We start from the raw sequence: 12,500 nt of genomic DNA on the forward strand, positions 1-12,500 counted from the left end.
TCCATCTGGTCTCTGGCCCCTTCCTCCCTCGCACTGTGCCTCTATTCTGCTTCCTGGCCACCATGAACTCTGCAGCTTTGCCCCATCACACCCTCCTGCTGTGGTGTCCCTCCCTTGGAACCAGGCAGGACTGACTCCCCTGACACCATAAGCCAGATTAAACTTCTCCTCTTCTCAGCTGTGGGTCTTGGATTCTACTAATGGGAAAGCTTGACCAAGACAATTGTTTTTATGTTTACATATGTGCTTCAACCTACAGAGCATTTATAGAATTTACCATAATTTCACCCTTACTTTCTACTCAGATGTTGGATTGTTTTCAATTTTTTCCCTTTTAAATGAGATGTTCACAAATATGCTGTTAAATGTGGTCTTCCCTGATTTAGAGATTTTGTGACTAATGGAACTGTATTATTCTAAAATGTAAATATTTACCTACTTTTATAATTCCATTTATATGAATACCCAGAACAGGCAAAACCTTAGAAAGCATGGTAGTGGTCTGTGGCTGAGTGTGGACAATGGAGAATGACAGTTTAATGAACCTAGGTTACCACTGGGGATTGTGGAAGTGTTCTTTAACAGGCATAGTGAAGGTCTCACAGCCCTGAGTGCATGAAATGCCACTGAGCTGTGTGCTCCAGGACAGATGCTGAATTTTAGATTGACTTTTACCTTAATAAAGAAAGAACCACAGATAAGGAGTCTCCCTACCCCTGACTACAGACCTGTAGAGTGGGAGCCCCCTGAGGACATAACTGGTCATGGAAACATTTCTCAAATGGTTCTTCTTCTCCCTCCTCTGCCCAGAATGAAGGGATCAGAGATGTGTTACTGAGTGTAGGTGAAAAAACAAGTGTGCATGGTCAGGACACTGGAGGCTTCAACTGAAAATTTTGTCCTTTGAATGATATATGGGATGTGTGTTATGATCAGGACCCGGGAGCACACTACTCATCAAAAAGTCAACAGAGAGTCACAGAAATGTCCCTGAATCCACTCATCTCTTCTGTCCTCTTTATCATCTCCTATCTATTGTCTGAAATATGTTAAAATCAGGCAGGACTGACTCTGCTGAAACTATAAGCTAGATTAAACATATCCTCTTCCAAGTTGTGCATCTTGGATTTTGTGTTCTACTAATGGGAAACCTTGACCAAGACAATTGTTTTTATGTTTACATAGGTGCTTCAACCTACACAGCTTTTATAGAATTTACCATAATTTCACACTTACTTTCAGGTCAGATGTGGGAATTGTTTTCAATTTTTTTATGCATTTAAATAATGGGCTGTGTACAAATATACTGTTAAATGTATTCTTCATGATTTAGAACTCTTGTGATTAATATATTAAATTTTTGTCAAATGTAAATATTTACTTATTTTATGCTTCCATTTGTATAAATATCCAGAAGAGGCAAATCCTTAGGAAGCACAATAGTGGTTCATGGCTGAGCGTGCAGAATGGAGAATGACAGTTTAACGAACCTAGGTTACCACCTGGGATGGTGAAGGTATTCTTTACCAGGCATGGTGAGGGTCTCACAGCTCTGAGTGCATGAATTGCCTCTGAGCTGTTTGCTCCAGGACAGATGCTGAATTTTAGATTGAATTTTGCCTTAATAAAGAAAGAAGAGCAGATGAGGAGTGGCCCTAACCCCACTACAGACCTGTAGAGTGGGAGCCTCCTGAGGACATCAGTGGTCATGGAGATCTTTTGCAAATGCTTCTTCTCCCTCTGCTTAGAATGAAGCCATCAGAGACACGTTACTGAGTGTAGGTGAAAAATCTGATGTGCACAGTCAGCAGACGGGAAGTTTTAACTGTAAATTGTCTTCTGAGTGATATATGGGATGTGTGTTATGATCAGGACCCAGGAGAGTATTACTCCTCAAAATGTGAACAGGGTTTCAAAAAATTGTCCCTGAATTCACTCATCTCTTCTGTCCAATTTATCATCTCTTATAGACTGTTGAAAATATGCTAAAATATGCACAACACAAAATCCACTAATTTTGTCAGTGAGTTAAGAACACTTACCTTGGGCAATTATCAGCACCGTCCCTGCTCCAAAACTCTGTTTCTGAACAGAAACTGTGAACCCTCCCAACAATAGCATCATTTCACTACCTTCTACTCCTAGAAATACCATTATACTGTCTGTCTCCATGAAATGGACTCTTCTGGGCCATGACATATTTGCAATCATATAACATTTCCTTTTCTCTCTGTTTTATTTCCCTTAAGATAATATTGCAGGATATATACATAGCACCTTTTGTTCATCCACGATTTGGGGTTTTTTCTCCATGTTTTGGCTCTTAGGAATAATCCTATTGTGAACATGGGAATGCATGTATCTGCTTGAGCTCCTGATTTCTGTTAAGCTGTATAAACATATTTAGAATTGTTCAATCATAGAAAGCTTCTATAGAATTTGGAGAGGACAGCTATGTTGTTCCCTACAGCAGTCAGTCCATTTTACAACCCCATCAACAAGACATGTGGTTTGGGTTTCTCACTGAGATCCTGTAGACCAGCAAGCAGTCACAGAATCTAATCAAGCTGCTGTCCCTGATCCTTGGTCTGCAGAGCCTCAGACTACACTCCACGTGATGGGTTTGTGTGGCACATGAGGCAGTAGAAACAAAGAGGGACTGGATCCAAGCCACACCCAATTTAGGGTCAGTTCTGCAGTGATGTGAACTCTTTAGAGACTGTCCCCTTCTACACCATGGAAACCAGTAGCATAGTGACCCACACCTTGCAACTCCCCACTCCTCAGTGAAACCCAGATGCCCCACAAAGCTGAACCTTTGCAGGGTGAGTGTGTGGATGATCCACCTTCTGTGTTTTAGGGGAAAGAGCTAGATGAATCAGGTGTTGCTACTACAAGTTCAGCAGAACTCTGATTGGCTGTGTCCCAAACTTGGTTGTTGACTCTCACAGTTTCCAGTGAACTGATGTTCAGGCTGGGATCTGCCTTGCATGAGCTGATGAATTCAATCCTATTTGAATGCTCTGTCCATGCCTGGGACCCCAGTGAGTGCCAGAGACCAGACAGGAAACCTGGACATGGAATCCTCACCCTTCAGGTCTCCTGGATCAGGTAAGGGAAACCTTTTAGAGAACAAGGGCCCATACTGCAAGCCAAAACCCACTTATTTATTGCACTGCCTACACTGTAACTAGATCTGATTAATGAACTGAAGTTTTAGTTTAGAAAAAACTGCTCATCCATTGACATATTTTGCTTGAGAGAAAAACACAATCACAAAGCTTTCAATGATACAACATTTTATTGAAAAGTGAAGGTTTGCATTTGGTATGCTTTCACACAATTAATGTTATCTTGGCTGTTGCATGCACACTGATAGTTTGTCAAAGGTTGGCTCATACTGCATTCATTTCAGAGCAACTCATGCAATACTCAAGTCATCTGTTGGTCTGTTTCATGTGTCAGATTTAATATAATTCAAAGCTGAAAACAGTGGCCCAAAAGCATAAGATGATCCACAGTAACAAATGCAATCACCAGTGTTTTCATTGACTTAATGGTTTTTTCTCTTTTTGAGACAGAGTCTCACTATACAGTTCAAGACGGCAATCTACCTGTGAGGAGAAGAGACCAGCCAGGAGAAGGAACAAATGAAGGTGAGAAACACGGAGCCATGAGAAGTAAGATATCTACAGCTACATGAAGCAGGTCATAATGTAATGGCTTTGTGAATGAGTTAGTGTGTAAATCTCGCAAACATAAAGATAAATGAAACAGTCAGACCCTCAAGAAACACAAACTGTAAGAGTACATATATGGATATAAATGAACATGCATATGTATAACTGATAAAAACAGGACAAACTAATCACTGGATAGGATTTATCTTGGGGGAAGAGAGAAGAAGCAGCCAGAAAAGAGCATAAAAGGTGAATGTTCATTTCATTTATGAAAATTCATTGAATTCAACGTTTTCCTTTATTATTCCTTGTTACCAAAGCTTCATTTTCCCTGCTGCCTTCCTACAAAACTTGTCAAACTTGACTCGCTGCTCCGCCGCCACCTCCTGGCCATTCTGTGAACTACAATGCTGGACTAGAGAGGGCTCCTGGTGCAGTTAGGCTGAGTGAGGGGGATGCTGGTAATACTTTTTGCAAAAGACAAAGCCAGCCAACCAACCAAGCCCTGTCACTGTGCAAACATCACTTTAGGGATTTTGTGCAAACAGCATCTCTCTGATCCAAACCCTCATGTGCACACAAATGGAGTGGGACAAAGTCACCAACGTAATCACATTCCTCTGGTTGCCATCTCTCCTACGTACACCAGATCTCACCTACAACTGTAGTTTAGTATTGATGACTACAGTTGTACTACTGTAGTCATCAATATGATAAGGTGTCTTTCTCACATGCTATACCATATAAAACCCTACATCCTTGATAAAAGAAATATATTTGATATACCGTGAGGTTACCAATAATTAATTTCAATGCCGTATGAAAACTTTGTGTACATTTACTTAGATTTTACACTTTAGGCAAAATTTAGATTTTTTAACAGACATCTGTAGAAATCTAATAAATTTAGGATAGAGCATTAATGACTATATATATATATATATATATATATATATAGTTATTAACTAATACAATTATATCTTATTTATGCAATAACAAAATGATTATTTAATAAATTCCAGTAGATATAGATCAAACTTTAAGTACCATGACCAACTTTAAAGAGATGTTGAAATATTTTACTGCTGTTTAACCTTTAGATGTACACTGTGTGACAGAGAGCACTTGTTATTTTTGTATGCTCTAAACATATGCAGTCTTAACTGTACCTGAGATTCTCCTGATATCGACAAAAATTGTCCTGGGATGGGCACAGTACAACAAACCATGGAAGCAGTAGGCAGCTAAACCCAGGGCTTTTCTTCACTTAGTTCATTCAGGAAGTTGCCACAGTCTTCTGTGCCACCACTTTGGGCCCCATTTGTGTTGTCAAGAAGTTTCTCACAATATAGGGACCTTCCTGAAAGAGGCAGGTGCCACTGTGAGGGGTTCACCAGTGGAGGACAGAGAACTCTACATGCACCTAGGAAAATTAGGGATGTACAGCTGCAGGTCAGGGTCAGATCAGGCAGCTGACAACACTAAGAGTGAGCAGCAGATGGAAGGGAGCTGCTTCCTGACAGCCTAATGGAATGCTTCCAGAGGGCAAGCCAGGCTGAACAGGCATGAGCTGCGTGATGGTGGAGGATGAGGAGCCAATCAGATGTTAAGGGTGATCAGACATCAGGGATGGAAGCTTGTGGCCAACTGCCTTAGCAGGACACTTGCTAAAACTGGACAATGCAGATATGAACACAGAAGCCAAAAATGAACTGAGAGTGAGAAATATGAAATAAATATAGGTGAAAAATTAAAATAACACTGAGATTCCACCTCACCCTGAAAAGAATCTTTGTGTCAAGAAATCAACCAATAAGAAGTGCTAGAGGTGTTGTGGGCAAAAAGGAACCTTCTCCACTGCTGGTGGTGGCATACACTGGTGCATCCACTGTGGAAATCATTGTGGAGATTCCTAAAAAAACTAGGATTGCTGGTCCCATTTGACCCAGATATGGATAACAGATTAACTTAAACAAGATTAACTTCTGGTCACGCCAGGGACTTTGTGCTATACTAGGCCATATGAGTGTTTGTTCTGGAGGAAGTTTTACAAATGCATTGTGTTTATAAAGAATGCAGAACCCGGAGTCTCAGTGGAATGCTGCTGGGACAACACAATTTGGTTTGCAAAGATATGTCCAGAGGACTGGTAATTTGAAGGCCAGGTATAGCCAGAGATGGTTCCTGGGAAATCCCAGCTTCAGGATACAAATGTATCCAAAGTTACAATGTCTTTTTTTCCTTCCAAGAAACTCACTGAAAAAAAATCCATTGTCTTCAAGATAAAATAAGGCCTTAAACTGGGCCTTCTTTTGCCTTTTACCTAGAAAATGGGCCATTGCCTGTTGCCTGTAACTTGAGGCCCTGCCTTCTATAGATTCACAAACTGCACAGATTATCATTCGCAATAACACAGAAGCCGCCCAGCCCTAGACCATAATGGGCCTCATTATCTGAGCACATGCACTCTGTTCTGACTGCCTGCATCTTTGAATCTGCTTACTAAATTTACCTGAAGCTCTCATAGGGTTACATAGCAATTCTCCTCCATGACAAGACTGGAATATCTGCACCAGGCCCAGAATGAGTGGAGGTCCCCATCTCCTCTTTGTGGAGACTTCTCAGACACTGTCAGGTGACTAGAGGATCCTGACTAGGGTTTGGGCAAGGAGAGAATAGTTGTGAGACATGAATGCAAGTGACACATGTCACTACCCACTAGAAGCCTTAAGAGTCAGGGCTGTGAAAGACAATAAAAGAAAATCAGGAAAGCTAAGACTTTCTGAAGTAAGTCAGGAAATGGCTACAGGACAGTATGCAAACCCGCTGAAGGTGAAACTGAAGGATGTTCCTAGACTTACAGAACGAATGAACATCTTCATCTCCTCCTCCAACACCTCTCACCCAGGAACATCCTTGTTAGCTAACAGTCAGATGCACATGTGACTCAGGAGTCTGTGTAATCATGGAGCTGTCTCTGAAAATCACTCTGGGAATCCTCTACAACAAACTTCACTGCATTTGTTTTATGGGGCTGCCTTGAGGGGGTACACCTTGATTGCAATAGAGTTTACAATGTACCATATCTTTAGACATCTATTTTTTGTAGTTGATATTGAATAATTAGTAAAAATTCTTTTTCCTCTGCTGTAAGAATTGCAGGGTCCCACTGAGGGGAAGGAAGTGCAGGTGACATGAGTTGGACACCACTGTTGGCCCCTGAGTGATGCACACATGAGAAACGCTTCTTGTTTGTGTGTGTGAGGCTTTGGATTGTAATTGTCCCTCAGCAATCCTTGTGGCTTGATCATCAGCCTGTGGCACCTCTGGGAGGCCAGCATGCAAGAATGTAAACATAACAACATATACAGAGGCTGAACGATAAAGACACAATTTTCCCTGACTGCTGCCTGCTGCTGCTGATGTGCTGAAGTCTGCCTCCCTGCTGTCATTGGGGACTTCACAAGCAATTAACCCCTTAGCCTCATCCTCTCTGATAGATATAAAGGCAAGGGAGTAAAGTTCCCACCAGCAAAGAGGCGGTTCTGAGTAGGATACCCATGAGGGAGCCTTTATCCAGAAGTTGTTAATGGATTTAGAAAAGAGCTACCCTATGGAAGACTACCTACTTTTCAGGGTTCAATCTATGTATTGTTGTGGGGAACCACTCAGACTGATTCACAGTTCAGTGACATCTAAAGACAACTGAGAACATGACCCTGTTTGTCTGCACAGGCACACAGTGGGGTACAGTTATATAACCATGACTTAGCACAGATGAACTCCCATGAACAGGTTAGAGCACTACTCAAGAATGTAAAGATGAGATAACAACCTGTGTAAGAATTATACTTCAAGAACAGTGGTTCTCTGCTCTGTTCCACTCTGCCTACCACTGTTGCTGATGTCTTCAACATGTACATTCTCTAATTTTGTGACCTCACCCAACAACATCTTCATTGAGTCCACAAAACAGGCCAACAAGTGTTCACACAGTGCCCATGCACAGCCCATGTACCCTTCCGCCAATGTCCTGCATGATCATGCTCTGGACAGTTCCCAAAAACCTGCAGGACAGTCAGCAGATGTTTGTGTAAGGTCGCTGGAAGTTCACAACTCAGCAGGCTCCATTTTGGACTTCCTGACTCCATTTTGGGGCTGCTGCCCTTAATGCCTGGCAGAATCCTAATTCCTATTTCACTGATTCCTGTTACAGTGATGTAAACCTAAATTAATCACCCTGGAACCACATCTACAATAAATCATTGACAAGAAAAGGGAGGCTAAAAAATGTACCAAAGATAGTTACCTCTCTACATAGAAAAAGAGCAAATATTTCTAATTTTTCCTTGTTTATTGTACTTTTTGAAATATGTAAATATTACCATAATTATCAAAACAGTGATTGAGATACAAACAAAAAAATAAAAATTAGAGGATTCAATGATGAAACTTCAAAGCTCCCCAGCATGGTAACCTGATTTTGACCTCTGCTGACTCCTACTGCAGGACCACCCATTGTGCTCTTGTTTTCCTTAGGGAAACAAGAGCCTTGTTCTTCATCCTTGATGGCGAGAGATGCAAGGCTGAAGAAGATGCTGCAAAACAGTTTCCTCTGGCCACCTCTAACTCATGAACACCATGGAAATGCTGTTTCTCACCTCCGGTCTCTATACTGCTGCTAACATAAGTGATCATTTGTAAGTGAGAAAACTAAGTGTGGAAAAGTGAGCAGATCTGTTCAATGTCATTTCTACAATAGGAGAGTCAGCATGCAGACCCTGTTCCTGGTGTCTGGCAGCTACCACCCTGCCATATGAAGGCAGGGGATCTTTTTTCTATAGTACATGACTTGGGGGGAGAGGACCTTTTATCAAATGATAGCGAGCTTCTTAGCCGTGGGCCTCTTGATTCATGTTCCACATGCAAGTGTGTGAGCCTTGAATATGGCCAATGATGATTTCCCAGCAATCACTGCACTCCTATTACCTGCAACGCCCCAGGTGCATGGGATTAGCAAGGGATTAAGCAATGTATGCATTAGCATGTACCTGCCCACATGCTTTAAAATTTGTTCCATCTCTTTTCCTTTTTACACATTATAATTATTGATGCATACTAGTTGTATAGAGTAAGGGGATTCATTATGATATTTTCATATATGCATATACTGTGTATTGGTCAAGTTTGTGAACCCCTCTCCTATCTTCTCGCTCTCTCCTAACTCTCCATCCAGGCCTGTATAGCCCCTCTTCTACTTTATTTTTTAGTTTCCACATATGAGAGAAAACATGCAATATTTTTCTGTCTGAATTATTTTGTTTAACATGATATCCTCCACTTCCCTGAATTTTTCTGCATATGACTGTATTTCATTCTTCTTTATGGTTGAATAGGGTGTGTGTGTGTGTCTGTGTCTGTGTCTGTGTGTGCATGTGTGCATGTGTGCACATGTGCATGCCACGTTTGCTTTGCCCATTCTCTTGCTGACACATACCTAGACTGATTGTTTGCCTTGGTTATTGTGAATAGTTCCTCTCTTGCACCTATCTTGCTCATTAGCCATTGTTGTATAACAAAGCATTCCCAAACTCAGTGCTTTATTGCAAAATTTTATAATTGGCACTCAATTTTCTGGTTTTACTAGGCTCAGTTGCGTAGTTACAGTGTCCTGTCAAGTAACTTCAGTCAGCTTGGGGCTAAAACTGCAGTACATTCCCATGGCCTAAAGTCCAGCAATAAGAAAGGGAGGACTGGAACGTATCTTGAGGGTAGAGCACTTGCCTAGCATGCAGGAGGTCCTGAATTCCATGCCCAGCATGAGATTGTATAAAAGCTTACAATTGATTTTTAAGACCATAGGGAGAATGGAACATGGATAGAGGAGCATTATTTGCTATAATAAAGCAAAATAAATGACAATCTTAGTGCCTACAGAGGGGAGACCTCATTTCACTGCAGAGCCTTGGAAGCAGTGAAATTCTGTGTGATACAAATCTATAATTGTGTGCTACTGCTAGTTTTCTTTCTATCAACAAGAGTGCACCATTCTTGTGTCAGGCATTGAGTTGAGAAACACTGATTACCAGTTGTGTGAGTTACTTTTCATTGGTTGTTGAGACAAAATACCTGATACCCAACATGCAAGAAGGAAAAGTTTATTTCTTACAGGTCAGAGGTTTCAGTCCATACTTAGTTAGCTCCAAGGCAAAGTGACATGGTTGAGAGGAAGCAGTTAATCGTGCCTGCAAACAGCAAGCATGAACAGCAAAAGAGAGAGACACGCCTTCTTCCCTCAGGTACACTGTATGCTGGCTCCACTCCTGGGCAGGTGTAGCACTCATACCAGCAATCTGAGTGCTAGACAATGAACCAATCAGAAATACTGGATTTGGCCACATTCATAATTATATGATGCTTGGGAGGGGCACTGACATAAACTATGACACCAGTAGAGGCAAAGAGACAGCTCTCATACTCTCAGCATGAAGCTTATGGTCTACTGAGGTAGGGGGATATTTATCAAATCACTATCCAAATATAGGCTGAGCATTCCTAATCTGAAATCTGAAGTCTGAAATGCTTCAAAATCCAAAACTTTTGAGTACTTATGTAGTGCCAAATTGAGAAATTCCACAAAAAGAAATTTTGTTTCAAACACAAAATGTTATTTAATTAAGATTATTGGTACATTTTAGATGTAAATAATGATCATGTTAATCGTGGGAAATTTGTACTATACATGATTTGAATCTTTTTTTTCTCCATTCCTGCAGCTTTCCTTCAACTCCCTTCCCCTTCTTGTTTATGGAAGGCCTGTTTCCTTCTTTCTCATCATTTTTTCATTTCCCTTCTTCCTTTCTCCCTCCTCCATCCATAATTCCCCTTCTCATTAGAAAATGTTCAAATATCTATTTTATTTTAGTCCTTATCTACATTTTCAGTTTCCCACACCAGAGAAACAACACAATACACACGTTAACCACAAAATTAATACAAATATGGTATAAAATTATCTTCAGGCTCTGAGTATGAAGTATATATGAACTATAAATAAATTTCATGTTTAGACTTGGGTCCCATCCTAAAGACAACTTATTATGTCTATGCAAGTTCTCCAATAAATGAAAAAATCAGAAATTCAAAACACTTCTTGTCCCAATCATTTTGTATAAATGACACTGAATATGCAGATGTTTAATTAATAACCTCAAGGAAGAAGTACAAGGGCTGATGAAAATATACCGCTAACATTCAAATTCTTTAAATTTACTACAATAAGAGATACATACTCATTAATCCTCCTTAAAAATCACATTCTGAAAATAAACTAAATAAAATACACCTCCTTGCTTCAAACACACTTCTCCATTTGTTCTTGCAATTTTTGGAGCAGTTTGGAAGTCCTCTTTTGCAAGTGTCTTTACAAATTGAGATAAAAAATATAGTGAGAGCTGCTGCTGAGTGCCATCCAATGGGAAGAATGGTTCATAAAGACATTATGGTGTGTCTTCATCCACCTCATTCACCAGATCTGAATCTTTGTGACTTCTGACTCTTCTCCAAAATCAAAATGATCATGAAAGGTAAATAGTTTGAACTGATTCAAGACCTTGAGGCAACCACAACAGCAAAACTAAAGATCCTTATAAGAGGACTTCCAGAATTGATTCAGAAGAAAATGGCAAGAATGATGGAATAAGTGCATTCAAATGAAGGAGGAACTGGGTATGGTGGTGCATACCTGTAAACTCAGCACTTGGGAGGCTGAGGCAGCAAAATCTGAGTTTGAGACTAGCTTGAGCAACACAGTGAGTTCAAGGCCAGCCTGAACTCCAAAGAAAATCCTGCCTCAAAAACTAACAGCCAACAAACAAAGAACTCCTAGGTGATTGTGTTTTGTGTTTGTGTGTAGATTACTAACGCATTGAAGATGGAAGACCTTCTGTGTGTGGTGAGCAACCAATAGTCTTGCATCCCGGAGGTAGTAAAAAGTCTGGCTTCTGCCTCTTCAGAAGAGTTTGAGTCCTTGCCATCACCTTAGGTGTCATTTCCAGGATCCTAGCACAGATTCTTCTGCTTCCTGCCAGAGACTCTCCCAGGACTGTGAACTCCAGGCCTTAGACTTGTGTGTTGATCTTTTGCATCTCCAATGAGCACCTGGCACTTTTGCCTTCTTCTCCACAGGACTCTGCAGATGGCCTTCCTAAGCCTGCTTTGTAAATCCTTATCTGTCACACACACACACACACACACACACACACACACACACACACACACACAAATTAAATCTGATCCTGTAGTGCACCCTAACACAAACTGCCTCTAGCTACCTGTGCAACCTCCCATGAACAATTTCTTCCTCACTCATGTGAAAAATCCAAAAGCAGAACTGCAGCTGTGCTGTGCTAATTATGGGTTAGTTAACAGAGATGTTGGTGTTGGGCCCATTGGGTTAAAATTCTGTCCACTGCTTTGTTATTGGAAAAGGTATTTGGAAAAGTTGGTGTGTAGGCTCACACAGCTATGAAAATGAAGATAATTCCTATCTCACACTGTTGTAAGAATTAACATATTTAAAGCATCTCAAAGGGGCCTTGGCCTGATACCTATAAGTGTTACATATTAATATGTTATATTAACATGTAAAGATACTTTTTTTTATCAGTACCAGGGATCGAACTCACTACCGCCTACTTGCAAGGCAAGTTATGCCGCTGAGCTAAATCCCCAGCCCCCACGTAAAGATACTTTTAAGATATAAAGAAATCAGAGGATGGATACCAAAAGCACTCATTTCTCTGTAATAAAAGAAGGGCA

At 40.7% G+C, this 12,500-nt stretch overlaps 1 protein-coding gene across 1 annotated transcript in view; it reads left to right on the top strand.

Annotated features, from left to right (window-relative positions):
- Nucleotides 1-10,670, top strand: part of LOC134474894 (zinc finger protein 709-like) — a 168,610-nt gene extending 157,940 nt beyond the window's left edge. The window contains exons 4-6 of the transcript XR_010045811.1: nucleotides 2,952-3,111; nucleotides 3,582-3,656; nucleotides 8,220-10,670. The gene's annotated coding sequence lies outside the window, so the exon portion shown is untranslated. The remainder of the gene's footprint in view (nucleotides 1-2,951; nucleotides 3,112-3,581; nucleotides 3,657-8,219) is intronic.
- The last annotated feature ends 1,830 nt before the right edge of the window (nucleotides 10,671-12,500 follow it).

This window comes from Cavia porcellus, unplaced genomic scaffold, assembly GCF_034190915.1.
Source record: "Cavia porcellus strain 051 isolate PalLab524CR breed Dunkin Hartley unplaced genomic scaffold, mCavPor4.1 scaffold_42, whole genome shotgun sequence".
NCBI lineage: Eukaryota > Metazoa > Chordata > Mammalia > Rodentia > Caviidae > Cavia > Cavia porcellus.